The 16,214-nt window shown below is 42.7% G+C and overlaps 1 protein-coding gene across 2 annotated transcripts in view; it reads left to right on the top strand.

The window, feature by feature from the left end:
• LOC121658118 (delta-sarcoglycan) overlaps nt 1-16,214 on the top strand; it is a 256,422-nt gene that overhangs the window by 54,444 nt on the left and 185,764 nt on the right. For both annotated transcript variants that reach the window (XM_042014610.1, XM_042014606.1), the window contains exon 2: nt 7,918-8,103. The gene's annotated coding sequence lies outside the window, so the exon portion shown is untranslated. The remainder of the gene's footprint in view (nt 1-7,917; nt 8,104-16,214) is intronic.

Below are 16,214 nucleotides of genomic sequence, written 5' to 3'. Positions count from 1 at the left end.
CCCCCCAGACTATCTTTCTGTTAATTGCCCATCATTGTCCTGCCGCCTGACTCAGAGATAACTCCCTCCGGACTATTCTCCTGTTAATGAGCCTAATCAACACTTGGCCTCATGACTCGTTACCCCATTGTGAGATGCTCCGCCCAGAGGGAGGAACCAAGCATCCCATCGTGGATATAATCTGAGGCTGAACACCAGAGACACCGGCTTTCCACTGGATTTCCAGAGGACAGGAGCTACACAGCCACCATTGGACTTCCTGAGGAAGAGCAGACTGTTTTACTACAGGATCACCGCTTCAGAGGACTGCAGCCACCATTCTACCAGACTGCTACCACCACCCTGCCTAACAGGGTGTCAGGTTGTACCTTGACTCTGTCAGTTTGACAGTGTTTTCTTTTACCTTTTTTTTCCCCTTTTCTTTAATTTCCATTAAATTGTTATTCTGACTTAGTGCCTCCCACTGGTTTGTTTTCAAACTAGTACATGCAGTCACCTGCTCACCCTTTTCCCACCCCTGATGCTCTGCCAGATCACACTGTGCCCTCTCCTGTGTCCTCCTGCTCTGTCCTTTCTGCTGAAATTAAAGCACTTAAATGCTCTAGGGCTTTACCAGGCTTCCATGCTGGTTACCAGCTCAAGTTTAGTTTCTTTTTCTTCAATTATATGATCCACATAGGAAAAAGGACATTTTGGAAGTCAGGTTGGTGTTTTTCAAGTCATTGAATTTGAGGCCCTCCAGGCTAAAAGATCTCTACACTGAGTGAGGGGCCTTCCTGTGTCATTTGTGGGCTTCATTGACTCCTGCCTTCCCTGGGGTTGTAAGAGTGTAAAGCTGCAGCAGTGAGTGGGACTTTGTAAATGACAAATTTATCCAAACTTTTCAAAGTTTGCAAAATTACTAAACTAGTTGTTTTTCCTAATAGACCTAAAGTTGCCTTTAAGCATCGAAGGAGAATCACATTTTAGATTCCCAGGAAGTGCAGCAGAGTTTGATGCTATGTGTGGCTTATCAAATCAAAAGTTTGAAAATAATGACCTGAATTTATAATGGAAAATCCTGCTCAGTTTCTGGCCTGACACCTGGCTGACAGCTGTGTGTCCTCCAGGTGCCACAGAATCCAATATATGTATTTTCTCTAACATTTGGGGTACCAGCTTATCCCAGTATGTTCCACAGAGATAAACAGTAGCCTTACAGAGTTAAGTGACTTTGGAGATAAGTAACTTAAGCAATGTCATTCTTAGCAATGACATTCAGTAGCAGATGGAGGTACATGCATTTACTTATTAATTTCCCAACAGGAAATGGGTTAGAAGTGGCAGTAACACAAAACAAAATTCTCTGAGCAGTGAGATCAGGACAGCAAAGGAAGTTGTTCTTTCTGACCAGTGTTAATGCAGGCCCATCATAAAGCTCATTGATTCCAGCAAGAGTGGAGCCAGTGCCAGAAAGGTTGGGAGGTTTTTTCTGAAGTGTTCCAAACAGAGAGTTCCTGAACCAAACCAAATTAAATTTAAAAAAAAGGAAAAAAGGGGAGGGAAAAAAAAAAGAAGAAAGGCAAAAGCACATCTGAAGAAGATACAGAGAAGTCAGTCAGTTTTGGGTGGCAAAATAGAAATGTGCTGATTTCAAATGAGCTTAAAGTTAATAGTGGTCAAATAAATACCTTTGATAGAGAAGTATAGTATGTGTACAAAAAGTTTATACTCTAATGTCCTGATCTTGTAATAGGATCCACTTATGTGCTATCTGCTGCAGTAAAGAGACAGAAAGGTATTGGAACCTTCTAGTAATAAACAGCATTCTTCAACCTGGAATGTACTTGGATTACAGAACATAGGAAATATATCCCAGAATAATTTCAGTGCACTTACTTTGCGTGGGTAGAAGTTTATGTTGGGATGGACCAAAAACTGTTTTTTCCCTGGTTAGCATAATTTCTTCTGTGCTTTTGCACATGTAGATAAATTTTGTTTCCCTTGAGTCAGCTGAGGTTTTCACTGCACATCCCACCTCTGCAGTGCTGTGGTTGCAGAGTGGAGCCCTCCCCCTGGGAACACCGTGGCAGAGTTGTGTGGATATGTGAGCCACAGGAGGAGAGGGGAAGCTGGAAAAGAGATGATCTGTCCCAGCTTTTGCAAAACATCTGTCCCTGGCTCAGTGTAAAAGGGATGAAGAGGATAAAGGAAAAGAAAGGCACTGACTCTGCCTTACCAATGAGTTAAGGACTCTGCCATCCTAAATTTGGAAATGAAGCTTTTTAGGGAGCTGGGAAACAAGTTCATGTTGATGCTGTGCACTAGGGGCTGGAGAAACTTGTTTCAAAGTTGTGATGAAAAGACCTGATGGAACCAGTTACACCCCACTCAGTGTGACAGTGACACCTGTAGCTTAACTGTGACCCTAAGATGAGTGACGAGATTGTTTCCTTGTTAGATCCCCATTTTAAGTCAGAGTAAGAGGAAATCCACTTAGATACTGTTCCATCAGCAGAGGTTGTATCACACAGCTGCCTCTGGAACAAACCTGTCAGCTCTTGTTGGGAGAACTGGGTTCATTTCATTACTCGATTATTGTGACGATCTGTCCACTTAAATGGAAGCTGGTTGCTACTCACTGCTGCAGCGAGTTCAGCTTTGCTTTTTTCTCCCCCACAAATGTGCTTCCAACCCTTTCAAAGCATTATTTGACAAGGACATATGCATTGCAGTAACTTCATCATTGCTTTCAACTGAACTGGCAGAAGAAACAATAATCTCCTGAAAGAGCTTCAGTACAAGGGCAGATGTAAATGTCTGAGTCTAAGGAGCCCAAGAGATCTTATTTTATAGTCTAAGCAGACTGTAATAGTAGGAGTAATAATAATAAAAACTCTTAATAGTGTAATGCAGCGTTGGTAGCTGGAGAGTTAGACAGTAGCCTGCAACTTAAAAGCTTTTGAGCTTGAGAAGCAGCTTTGGTTAAAACCAAATGCCTGCTGAATATTTCAAATTGGAAATATTTCCATGGCATTTCTTGGGTTCATTTTCAGAAAGTATTTACTTGTGTGCAACAGCAGCAAAACCTGTGCAGTGTCATAGCATTTTCTAACCCAGCAAGATATTAATTACACTCTTGAACCTCGTAATGTAACATTGATGCTATTGTGATGGGGATAGTTCCTTCAAGAAGCATGATTAACTACTTATTTCCTTTTTCTGGGATACCATTAGTTCGTACTTGGATAACAAAAATCAATGCTGATCTTCAGCAGTACATTACAGTATTCTATTGTATTAATCTCTGTCAACGTATTCTTCATTTTATTATTGTCTGCATTCTTTAATTGAGTTCATTTCCCATCACAACACCAGCCCCCACCAAATTTCTAATGGTGGGTGTTATCACTTGAATTGCAGCTCTCCTATTTCACTGTTTGTTTTGTTGGCAGGGAAGGAAAAAAAAAAACAAGCCTCAAAACAACTGAGTGCTAGTAGCACTATGATTTCTGTTTTATTTATGTTTTGCACTGGGCCACGGTGAATGATAAAGTATGTCTGGGACACAGCTGTGGGCAACACTTTTAGGTGTTATAGTTGGAAAGGTGCCAGAGTTGCATTGTGACCGATTTTTTACTATTAGCTTTCTGGAAGGAGGGATTCAAAGTCTCACCTTATTCCCTTCTTCATCTGTGTCACCTTTACAGTAAATTAATGTGAGATCTTTACCAGAGATGGAGCTGACAGGGTGAGCTGTGGATCCCACAGCTTCCCCTGGGACTGGAGCTGTGAGGAGTCAGGAGCGCCCTTTGAGATAACGGAGCACTGGGAGCTGGAGCCCGCGGTGGGGTTGTGCTGATGCTGTCCTGGAGCTCAGCAGGAAACACTGAGCTTGATCCCGAGGATAATGCAAAAAGCAGCAGTTGTTCCCTGCTCAGCTGTGTGGGGACTCATGTCTGAGGCTGTAATTAGAAGATATACCTGCTAATGAATTGGTGTAATCCCCTGCTGTGTGCAGAGTCTGCTGGGGGATCTCTTCTCCTGCCTTTGCAGAGGCGGGTGACCTTGCTAAATACTTAGCAGTAAAAATGTGTTTTCCCTTGCCTGTTTCACAGCCTTTCTTCTGGCTCTGCCAGTGGAGCTCTTCTTTATTAACTGAAAATATTTACCCAAGTTTATTTTTAGGGAAAGAGGGAAGTTGGAAGAATATACATGAACACGTTCCATATGTGTCATACACATCTACGTGAATACACACACATATGGAATTCTGATTTCTTAATGGCCACACTAGCAGTAAAAATAAAAGAAATTTAATATTTAAGCAAGGAATTATGTTTTCAATTATTTTTCAGTCACCAGCCACTTTAAATATTTACTCTTTTCTACGCCCAACTAATTTATTCAATTGCAGTCAGGTAGATTGTAATTAATTTTTGATGAGACAAACTAATACTAATTTGAATATCTACTACACTGTAATATTTGCTTGCAGATGTGTTGTTTAGCTTGTAGATGCCTCTTTTTTGCCCTTGCTGAAGTTGCAAATGCTCACCAATGTTGCCACAAGGCCCAAGCTGCACCTTAAGCTGTATGATGCACAAATACAAGAATGAGTGGGCTGGGTCACAGAAGGGTCCAGCCAGCTCCTGTCCTCACCCCGACAGGGATCAATAATTGATGCCTGAAGACAAGGATTGAGAGCAGGGCAAAGGTACAGCAAGGCTTCCTGAGAGAGGGAGAGTCTCCCAGACCTCATTGATTTGTGGCCTGGAAACATCCCAAGATAAAAATGTTGTCTTCAAATTTCATATTTGATCTTATTTGTTACGTCTAAAGTATATAGTTATTTTGTATAATTCATGCTTTCCATCAGCAAAGGACTGAGACTCCTCCAAGGGAAATACTCTCTTTTTACTGGAAAAATGTCTTGTCTGCCTTTCCTGATTAATGAGAACATCCATATGCCGGCTTTTGTGAGTGGAAGACGGATCTGATACTGCTTAACTATGTTAACTGAATGTAAAAATCTGAAGTGGTGGGATAATGAAAGTAATTTGCAGTTTGTTGGCGTGTTCCCTCTGATCAAACACGAGTGGGGGAGCACAGCAACTTAGAAACAACACAACAAAATTGTGGGATTTCTAGGACATGGGGCATTTTTGCAAGTTCAGACTTGGTTTTGTTTCAGATAGGAACAGTGCCAGCTCCTATAGCAGCTGCAGGCTGAAATGGATGTTTTTTGTGTCAGAGATCATATGGATTTGGGTTGGAAGGGGTCTTAAAGACCATCCAGTCCCACCCCGTGCCATGGGCAGGGACAGCTTCCGCTGTCCCAGGTTTCTTCAAGCCCTGTCCAACCTGGCCTTGGACACTTCCAGGGATGGGGCAGCCACAGCTGCTCTGGGCACCCTGTTCTCACTCTGCAGCCATGGGCTGCTCCTGAGGCTCTGGGCTTGGCAAAAGCCCAGAGCCATGGAGGTCCAAGAAGCATCCTGGCAGGTCTGTGATGGGCTTTCCAGGGTCCTTGAGTGTGAGAGGGAAACCAGCTGGACACTGACCGTCAAGTCAGGAGTGACTTACTGAATGTGAAGGGGTTTTTCTGCAAAATTGTGCAGGTTTGGCCAACACAAATGACATACATTCTTCTTTAAATTTTTTTTTTCCTCCCTTTTAAGGTTCTGAGCCAACACAAATTATAGCTTGTGTGGATTTCCGTGCATTTATCTTTTGTAGCCTTTTACTTTACTCTGTTGCTGCCTAGAATGGTCCCTGGCCTGGCTCCCTCCCTCTGTATTCTGTGATGCACATCAGCAGAGTGTGGAGCCTTCAGACTGGAGCATCTACACTTCGCTGCTCACTGGAAACCTGGCCACTAATTTAATTTTGTTAAGGTGCCCCATCACTGTTGTATTGTGAGAGATGGGAATCGTGCACACTCACTGCATTTTGTCATGACTAAAGTTGTTTCTGCCTCCATGTCCACACCTCCTGTTACTTCTCCTCCTTCACATTGCTGCACTTTCATTGGCAAACTGTACTAGACAGGAACTTCACACCCACACCTTTCCCAGCCTGAGCCCAGGTCCCTGCACTCAGGTAGCAGTGATGATCTGGTCCTGTTGCTGTTACTTCCACTACTCAACTCAGCTGATGCTGTGGTTAATGCACAAAAATGTAGCCCTGATTTTCTTTAGTGACTATTCTGTGTTACAATTTACGAGTAGAAATGAAAAAGTAATTGTAGCTGTGATCTCCAGAGATAAAATCCCTTAAAAGCAGTAGAATTAGGTCTTACTGCTGCCTGCAGATCAAACTACTGCAGCATCAGCCATTCCTATGCCCGTAAGTCACTCAGCAGCTATTTCATTTGGCAGTCTGATTTTTCATGGTTGCCTGGAAGAGGACAGCACCTCTGAAGGTCCCCTTTTGTCCTTCATGTCTGAGTTCAAGAGAGGCTGAAAATGTGTACAAGAGTTACTGGGTTGAGGTCTGCCATCCCAACTCCTGTTGTGGGTGTCTCACAAGGTGTTGTGGAGCCTTTAGGGGTGTATGTAACATAAGAGGTCCAGTAAAGTAATAAGTGCTAAATAAAGTGAATATATTTGATTGTTCTGATCTGTGTGACTATGTGTGCTGTGTGGACTTCCAGCAAAAAAAGAAAAAAAACCATTATGTGCATTTTTGTGTGTGTCTATGTATGTATATAAAAGGCACTATGACGCTAACTTCCAGTATTCACAGTTTCATGTGCTGGCTACTGAAATCTTCCTTCTTGCAAGCCCAAAACCTAATGAGCTTTCCAGACAGGTGTAACCTGTTCATGGGTGCAGGGTTTCTTGTGAAGATGTAATGGGATTTTGTGGTACTTAGAGCTGCCACAGGCTTTCTCCTCTGAGGGAAACCTCTTGTATGTCTCTGGGTTTTTTCCCTTTGCTTTTTTTTGCATTCCTAGGCAGAGTTAGAGTATCTTTGTGGCTGCTGAGTTAATCTTAGAGGAGCATCTCTGGGTGTGGTTTAAGGACATAAGCCATGGATATATACGACATAGGGAGCTCAGATCCTGCTCTTCCCTCAGTCCTCACCTGTTTTGTGCTGCTGTGCCCAGTTTTGCTTTACAGGCTGTGTTATCTGGGTGGGGGAGGATGATTCTTTGGGTGTTTCCCATATGCCAGGGATTAGGGATGAGCATTTGAACTTCTCAGTTCTGCTCTGAGGTTTCTGGTTGCTGGCAGTGCTGCTGCTGGTGGTCGCCTCCATCTCTTACCTGGTGTCTGCAGTGAGGCCTCACGTCCCTGCTCAGCCAGGGTCTGACCTCTTGAAAACTCTGAGCACATCTAGCAGTGATAGTGAACTGGAAAAACGTGGTGATGCTGAGCCCCCTGCTCCTGGAAAACCCCAGGACATTTACTGGTCTCTGACAGTTGCGTTGGAGGCAGAACTTAGGGAATTGCTGCATGTTGGGCTGGCAGTCACGACTTCCCATCTGATGTGAGCTCCTAAGCTTTGAATTTCTTGAGTAAGAGCCATTTTAAGGTGCAGAGTATTAAGACTGAGGTGATGTCTCTGCTTTTAATATGAAAGTCCTGTTATTCTTCAGAAATGCTATAATGAATTAAAATACTCCCGATGGAGAAGTTCATTACTTACTTCTGTATTACGATATTGGACTGGAATAAAAAGCAGCCAGGCTGTCATTCATTTCCTGGTCTAGGGACACTATAAAAGTACTGTAAAGCAAGAATAGCTTTGCACCACAGTTCTTGAATTCAATGATTGCCCTCTGAAGGTGCCACACATGATGGATTGTCACAGACTCCCTGTCCTGCCTTGACATTTCATTCCTATCCAGTGTTGTCTTGTGTTCTGCTCTGAATCTGCCAAACGACTGACCCTAGAATTTAATGCCACACCTTCTTCTCTTTTTCTGAGCAGCATCTTCTGCAGCTGAGGCTCTGAAATACTGGAGGACCCTGCATCTTCCTCAGGGACGTGGGCAAGGGAGAGCTGGAGCCTCTGGGGGGCTCGGAAAGGAATTGTGGTTGGTGGTCGCCTGAGGAACTTACCTTCACCCCAATGTTGCTCTGAAACGAGTCGTATCCAACAGTCAGGTTTGGTAAGGTATGTATTTTTTCCCCTGCTCTTGTATTTTTGCTTTTTTTCTGAATGTCTACATAGGGGGAAAACAGAACATTAGCAGCCTTTGAGTTTATTGCTGTATTCATGCCATGCTCATACTGTGTCTGTAAATAAGCTTTGCTGTCCCTGAATTTAGAAAGCATTCATCAGGAGTGAAGTGTTTTTATTGTCTTGGGCTTGAGGGGGTGTCTGTTTATGTGAAGTTCTTTATTGAACAAAATACTCGCTGATGGTTGTGTGTTGCTCCTGGTGATGGATACTTGATGATAAGAATCCATGTTTTGAAAATCCCACTTGTTGTGTGGGACTAATGACTGCAGTTCTGAGGGTCAGAGATGGGAAAAAAAGGGGAAATTAAGTAGCCCATTTGTAATTCAGCTCTGTGCTTTCCTTTGTGCTTTGTATATTCTCAGTATTTGCAAAGGATGGAAATACCACTACCAATTTCCTGCATAATCAATTCCACCTTTGTTGTGTAGCACTTAAAATTTTTGCCTGTGTGGAGATTCTCATACCCACACAAACATCTGTGCTGGAACTGTAGCAAGGCAATATGAAACCATTTTCTACCAAAAAGCTGAAGGCCAGGATGTATTGTTGATGAAGATTGTGCTATATGAGATTTTAGGGTAATACAGTCTCTGATTCTATGGCTTCTTTTACCTAGGTCAAGTTATTTCTGTGGAGGGAAAGTTTTCTGATTTAAAAAAAAAAAAAAAAAAGCCAACACATTTAAAGCAATGGTTCCCAGATCTCAGTAGAATGGTATGAGATATTATCCTTTGTCATTTAACACATGGGTATTGACTTCCTTTATATGACTGAACCAGCACTATAATCTTGTTGAGAAAAGTACAGCAGCAATATAACATCTGCACTTGGTGTTAGTGGAGGAGCAGGGAAAAGAACTCAAGACTTTCTTAAAAGCCTCTAAATAAACCGTGATGTATCCAGGTGAGTGTGCATTAGTTCTCCTGCTTTTGATCTGGTTGCACTTGTCATGTTACCTCTGGAAATTGTAGGCTCAAAACTCCAGCAGAGCTCTGCAAGTGTCTGGCAGTTGCAGGGAAAAGTTGGTTGGAATAGCTTAAATTGGGTGCTTAACTTTTAAATGTCGAGGGTCAAGAAAGGTCTGTTCCAACCACAGCATGTGCTGTTAATTTGTACAGGAATTTCAAGAAAACAACACGGTTGCCAGGGCGAGGTTCCCGTCATTACAGCTCAGCACAGCTCTGCTTGTCTGCCTGCTCCGCTGGCGCCTGGTTTCTGGAAGAAGAGCTTGTTAAACATTGCTCCTGCTTTTATTATCCTCTTCACTTCTGTTTATTTCCAAGCTACTGCTCTTGTGATTATAGCACTTAAAAAGGGAAGGTTGTAGGAGAGGTATTTCATAATCAAGAGAGCTTCTTGACTCTCGCAGAGAAAAATTTGGCACTGTTAAAATCACAGCAGTTTTGTTTATTCCTTGTTTGGGTTTGAGATTTCTGAGTTAAAACATGTAAATCTTCCTTGCAATGAGGGTATGAGTTTTGCTGGGTACTCAGGGGGCCCCAGGACGTGTGAGGATCTGCTCCAGAGATGTTGGTTGTTGGTGTGACCGTGGTGCTGCTCCTGCCTTGGACAGGGGGGTGGTAAATGAGCTCCCCTGTCATTCCTGAGTCAGTCCAACTCTCACTCTAAGATCTATACAATTGATTGGTGTGAAACCATTATTTAAGAATTAAACTCTAGGGTGGACTTTGGTTATACTTTTGTATTTTACTTTGTGGCCATCAGATCTAAAACTTGGTTCTTATTTAAATCTCATGCTTATGGAAACTTCATCTTTAAGAAGAGCGTTGCAGGTTGAGAAGGTTGTGCTAAAATATAAAGATTTGGCCAAACTGGTTTTGCTCACTTAAGTAGCTGAGGCCTTTCTTTATCGATTGTCTTCCTCTCATGGACTTGTGATTTTCAGAATGCTTGACTGCCATCAGCTTCATCTGTTCCCACAACACCCTTGTAAGACAGAAGTGCTACTTGTCCCCATTTTGTAAATGGTGAATAAGAAACAGAGTCACTTCTAGGTCACTTTTAAGTGGCAAACATCTGTCCCTGATTTTCAGGCAGTCTAAGTGCACAGGCTGCATGCAGTGCCCACAGCTGGAGGCAAACAGGATAGCCCTGGCTGAGCACAAGATTTGGATGTGGATCCTCCTGAGGTCGCTGCTCCCACCTAGTCCAGTTTCTTCCATGTGTCCTGCTCTCCCAGGTAGAGAGGGTTTTAATTAAGTGATTGCAGTAACGCTGAATGACATCAGGACTCAACATTCCCTCCCTATCTCTACTGAAAACTGAAACATCTGTTCAAATGATGTGAGCTGAATTCATTCATCTTTGCAGCAGTGTTTGCTCACGTGAGACGAGCAGATTCCCTTTTAGCAACATTTATGAAGTTGTGCTGATGGTAATCTTATTGGATGAGGAATTAGTTTAAATGGATCTGCAGATGACATGCAGAGTAATATTTTTTTTCTGAAATTGCTCATTTTTAGATTAGTAGAATCCGGTTAGCAAAATGCTCTGTTCGGCTGAAAAGGCACATTTAATAAATATGTAAGAGAAATTTTAAAGTAGCCATTAAATGTAGTTAATAAATTTTATCTTGCAAATAGAACTGGAAAAGAACCTGTTCATCTAATGTGTTTTATGGCTCTCACAGCAATTAATTGTCTTCATTACATGAACATAAATCCTCAGTGTAATTCACCTTTTTCAGATTAATTGCTGTGGAAATTTCCCCTTTGCTTTGTTTAGACTAGTAATATTATTTCTCTTTTCTAAAAGTTGAATCTCAACATCACATTTTTTACCTTTTCCAGATGTTCTGTAAATCAGTTCCAGTTAAAAGAAGTCTCTTTATGCTACAGGCCAGTGCTGGGGTGGTGTTGCAGCTGTGATGCTCTGATCAGGTGAAGCAGAGACTTCAAGCCCTGCGACCTACAGCAGAGCAGTGGGCAGGTCTCCTCCTCTCATTCATTATACTATGTGGTCTGATAAAAACTTACTATTTCTTTCTTCAGATTTTTTTGTTTGTTTGTTTCTTATATGATTTCATTTATTAAATCAAAAAAACCGCTCTGATTTTTATATGCCTGTGGGCTTGGCTGTCACAGTAAGACCCTAGTGCAACTTTTCAGTGTCTTTGCTGAGGGGTGCAGGTGGTGTCTGAAAATTTGTCAGTAAAATTGTCCTCCAACATTATTGAAGAAAAACTTTGGTTGGAGCATCACGGGACTTCTGCTTAAATTCCCAAAATTAAATTAAAGCTTTATTTTGATTAAAGCCTTTTTTCCCCTGGACTGAATTTTGCACACCAAACAGGACAAGAGGACAGCATGCAGGATCATGTTTTACATATGTTTTTTTTATCAGTGAGCAGGCTGAGCTTGTTTGCATGAGTAACATTTATGCAAATGTTTTCTAGTGTTTCTCTGGACTGTTTTGCCAGGGTGAGGAAATAAAACAGCTATTATATTTGCATGTTTTTGTTGCAAGATCAGCAGACTGGCTGTTAAGGTATCGGTTCCCTTGATGACACCACTTCTGCAGCCCCATTCACTCAGCTTCTCCTGACAGGGCTTTTATTGAATCCATCAACCTGACACATATCAAAGCACAATTTCTGATAACAAATATCTTGTTGTAAAATGAATTAAAAAGCTGATAGCAGCAGCAGAACTGAGTTGAATTTCTGAAAGAAAATAAGAAACTCCAAAACTAACATGAGATTCTGAAGATACCAATCACAGAACAGTAATATAATAGTCCTTTACCTGTGCTCCTGAAGTACTGAGAAATCTGTGGGTTTGTCTGAAGTCATACAAATGGCCTTGCTCCTGGGCTGGCAGCCTGAGGCTCTGCCTTCTGCCCTCTGATGTTTGTAGTGGTGCTTCAGAGAGTGATGAAGTTGGGGTTTGTTTTCTTCTGGAGACCTTTCCCCTGCGAGGACCAGCAACCTCCTTGTAATAACTTTGCACTTCAGTCACACAGAGATTTGGAGACTGAGTGGGAAATGCTGGCTCTGCGTGGAGCACATGTTCTTTCTGTCAAAAGACAAAGCAGTTTGGAGCCCCTTGTCCTCTGCAGAGCTGCTGCTTGGCAGCCCATAGGCCGTGTCTTAGGCAGAGTCCAGCCAGGGTGGGAAAGGGCCTATGTTTCTTTGGGCTGCAGATGTTTTGAAATTAGCAGGCTCAAAACCTTTGTCTGAGAACATATTTTCTCTGTCTCTTTGCAGCCCTCTCCTATCTGTCTTGCTCTCTTCATCCTGCTTTTCTATCCCCTTTGGTTTTGCATCCCTCAGAGGACAAGCAGCTTCTGGCAGGGCTGCCTTTGCACTGGTACTGCTTTCACTCTGCCCGGGCTCACTTACCTCTGATTTTTGGCTAGCATGCACTGTAAAATACTAGCTAATAATAATCATGCCTTTTGCTCTGTGGCAGGCCTGCTTTTGGATAAGTATCCACTGACAGTTTGCAGCCTAGCAGAGAGGAAGAGGAGGGCAGCCAACAGTTGATGTGGAAAATTAATTATGAACTGCCATCCTCCTGCCATGTAGTTAAGACAGTTCTGCATTCCAAGCTTTACATCCAGCTGCACATTTCCTTCCTCAAATAGTGGGAATGCTGCCAGAACAAAGCTTAGTGGAGAATGTCTCATATGGGACTGATCAGTCAGGATGCTCTGGAGCCTTTACTGCTCTGCTTTCAGCTGTGACACTGCCCAAGGAGTAACTTTTTACCTTTTGTTGGATGAATGTTTAGCTTAATTGTGCATCCAAGTTGATAAAGATGTGTGTGCGTGGTGGGGAAGTCACCCATGTCCCCTGTGCAGTCAGAGAGCAAAATTTTTGTGTTTCAGTGTAGTGGTGACTACACTGTTCAGGTTCAGATGAGCTGCAGCTTATTATATTTTCATCCTTCAGGATGACATATTTACTTCATAATGATCCTGAAAAACTGGCCTCTTACATGGAGGGGGGAGAGTTTGACAGGCACCAGGCAGCCCTGGGAATGTAATTACCTGTAGGAGCAGTTCTGTCCCTGGACAACCTCTGTGGAAAGATCACAGAGGCAATTGCTGGAATCCCCAGCACCCTCTGTAGTTCAGGAGCTGTTCTGGTCTCATAAAGGAACACTGGGTCCTACTACCTTGAGCTGAGCACTGCCCAATCTAAGTGCCAAGGATGCCATTCCTTAGGGACCCCTTTAGGATACATGAAAGAGTCTGAAAGAGGTAGGGTTTTGGAAAGCCCTGACAAATTTCTAAGTGGCTGTTTGGGGCTGAGCTAAAGAAATGAGCATTTGGTGTAACTTTCCTCGATGTTTAGTCCAGTGGGTAGTTGAGGCTGTGAAAACAGCCTTGCAAAGCCACAACAAGTAACAGGTGTGGGGTGTTATGGAGAGACTTTTATCTATAACAGTGTCTCTTCAGAACAGAAGAACCCTTTTGGCTGCTCAAATTTTCAGTTAAGGTACCAGAAGTCTCCACTTTGTACATTTTTATTATCAAATTCATTGTTACAGTTGCTGACTGATTTAATGGTTAACTGAGGGGTGATCTCTAAGAAATACCTAGGATTTTGTAAATTGCTGCCTGGTGGAAGTCACTGACTCAAGTCATGATGATGTGGCTTCTGTTTTTCTCTTCCTGAGCTCTACCTCCTGATTGACACAAATTCTACTTTCTTTCTAGTGCTGTCATGCTGATTTTTTGCAGCCAGGGGACCGTATTTGGAAGCACAAACCCATTGCACAGGTTTAGATGTGCTGCAAATAATTATGAATATCTAATGAAGGGAAGCTAAAACATACTGAAAATGTTTGGAAATAAGAGGGAATGTGTGCAGCCAAGCGTTAGCTGTGAATGGAGGGTTCTTGTTGGCATTGCTTAATGGGAACTTTCCAGCTTGTAGTTCCTGTGGTGAATATATAGATAATGGCAAAACCAAAAAGGCAGAGTTGCTGGAGGTAAATGGAAGGAGCCTTTCACCTCTAGGTGAAAAGGGACAGTGAAGTGAGCAGCATTTCTCTTGATGGGTTGACACCCCCTCAGTCTTTGCTTCCCAATTACTGGGAAGGGGCCAGCAGAGACCCTGCTGCACTGGCCTCCTCTAAACAAAGTTGTGTCTTACTCCTTCACAACGCCAAATACCATCTGTTTTTTACTCCTGACTCTCCAGGAAAAAACAGGGAGACATTTTTTTACTTTTTTTTTCTTTTCTCTCTCTCTACTAGCTCCCTTTATGTCTCCCCAGACAAGCTTGCTGCTTTTGACATTAGTGGCCAGATGCCTTTTTGTCCACCTCAGGAAGTGGTTCCTGATCTTTGTGGAGATTCCCCTCTTCCTTTCTTCCCAGTGCTGTTGTGCTTTCCAGTCTCAATGCTGTGTGAGAAGGAACACTGCAGTTTTATCTTAGATGTTGTATAAAGACTTGGGCTTGGGGAACCATCAAATTGGTGTGCACTCAAGCTGTGTTGTGATGCCATCACCCACGTGGATGGAGAAGCTGAAATTCAAAGCATTCTGAATGAAAAGGCACCATGGGGGTTAGGACTGTGCCACTGCCCTGGCAGACCTCATGCCTCTGTCAGGTGCTGGAGGTTCTCAGCTTCTCTCCTTCTGCCCAGTCATACCCTGGTGGGTCTGCACCAGCATGCTGGGATAGAAGAAACATAAAGAAAATAAAGAGAATTCAGGACATTTTCTACAAACCCCTTTGTGTTTTATGTGTTAAATTGGGTGGGAGAGGTGGTGCTTGACTGGCACTGCAGGGCAACACCTCTCAAAGTGTCCTTGAGTTTATGACAGAAGTAGGGAGGTTTTAAGTCCTTCTCTGCACTGTTGTGCTGCCCTCGGGGGTGACACCAAAACCCAGAGGATCACTGGAAGTTTCCCCTTGGAATGCTCTTAAAAGGGGGCAAAACAGTAACAAAAAGTGTTTCTCCTTAGGAAGGCTTGTTGGCACCTCTCTTTGGCTCAGGAACACGGGAGCAAGGGGGTGGGCAGCCCTCCACTCTGCTTGCTTTCTGTCTGGGAGGAATTTCTAGTTATTAATGATTAATTCAAATGTTTCTTGCCATGAGTACAATCCGCACAGAGTGATAAATTTGTGGTGGGTTAGAGGTGGAGGTTGCTCAGTGCTGACAATTAGTTTGAGCCACAGGCTTTGCTTTCATTGGCATTTTCACAGCATTAACCTGGACCTTGTCAATTAAAATCCAGACACATTTTGATGAGGGACATCTTCTTCTAATGATAATTGTAATAATATCACTTTTCTTCATTTAAAACCTGTCAGGCAGGCCATGTTTCCTGGAAAATAACTGCCCAATTTTCAAATTGCCTAAATAACTAGGAAGTATCTTTCAGTTTTTTGAGCTGACATTTCATCACCAATAACTAAAAGCATGTGGGGCCAGAGCTGTTAATCTTCGAACGCTTACCAACTTCAGTCAAGGTAATTGGACTTTATCTGCTAAAATAAGCAGGTTTATTAGCCTTCACTTTGGAGGCTAATAAACATTTGATAATTGCCTCAAGTCGTTGGTGGGGATTTAGCCTATTTAGGTCTTCTATTTGACAGCACAGCTCCAGAGCATATCCTAGACAGTGATCCATTTCTGCAGCTCACCTGTTCATTAGGTGGAGGAGGAAGCCTGGTGTAAAAGGTTGATAAGGAACTTGTCTGAGTTGCACAAGAAGTCTGCAGCAGAATAAACCCTGGAAATCCTCTGTCTGTTCTTGTATATTAACTGCAGTGGGTTTTTTATGTGTCTGTAAATACATTTAGAATCTCTTTCAGGCCACAAAAATGCGTATTTAATAGTTGCAGTGAGAGTGGTATATCAGTTTTCAGTTGGAAACCCATTGTGGTTTTATTTTAGCATGGCATGCAAAATAAAAAAGTGAAAATCATGTTTAGTTTTGCATGGAAAAATACTTCTCATTTTCCTGAGTGGTGTTTCGTAAGTGAAATCCTTTACAAATAGCCACAGTAGGGAAGCAAAAAGCTGTATCAAGTAGAACTGTCTAGACTTTGCAACGTGCTTGGT

Source organism: Corvus kubaryi, unplaced genomic scaffold (assembly GCF_017639235.1).
Source record: "Corvus kubaryi isolate FWS band 111438036 unplaced genomic scaffold, C.kubaryi_AGA036_p1.0 split2-37374, whole genome shotgun sequence".
Taxonomy (NCBI): domain Eukaryota; kingdom Metazoa; phylum Chordata; class Aves; order Passeriformes; family Corvidae; genus Corvus; species Corvus kubaryi.
This window is presented reverse-complemented; position numbering and strand designations above follow the sequence as displayed.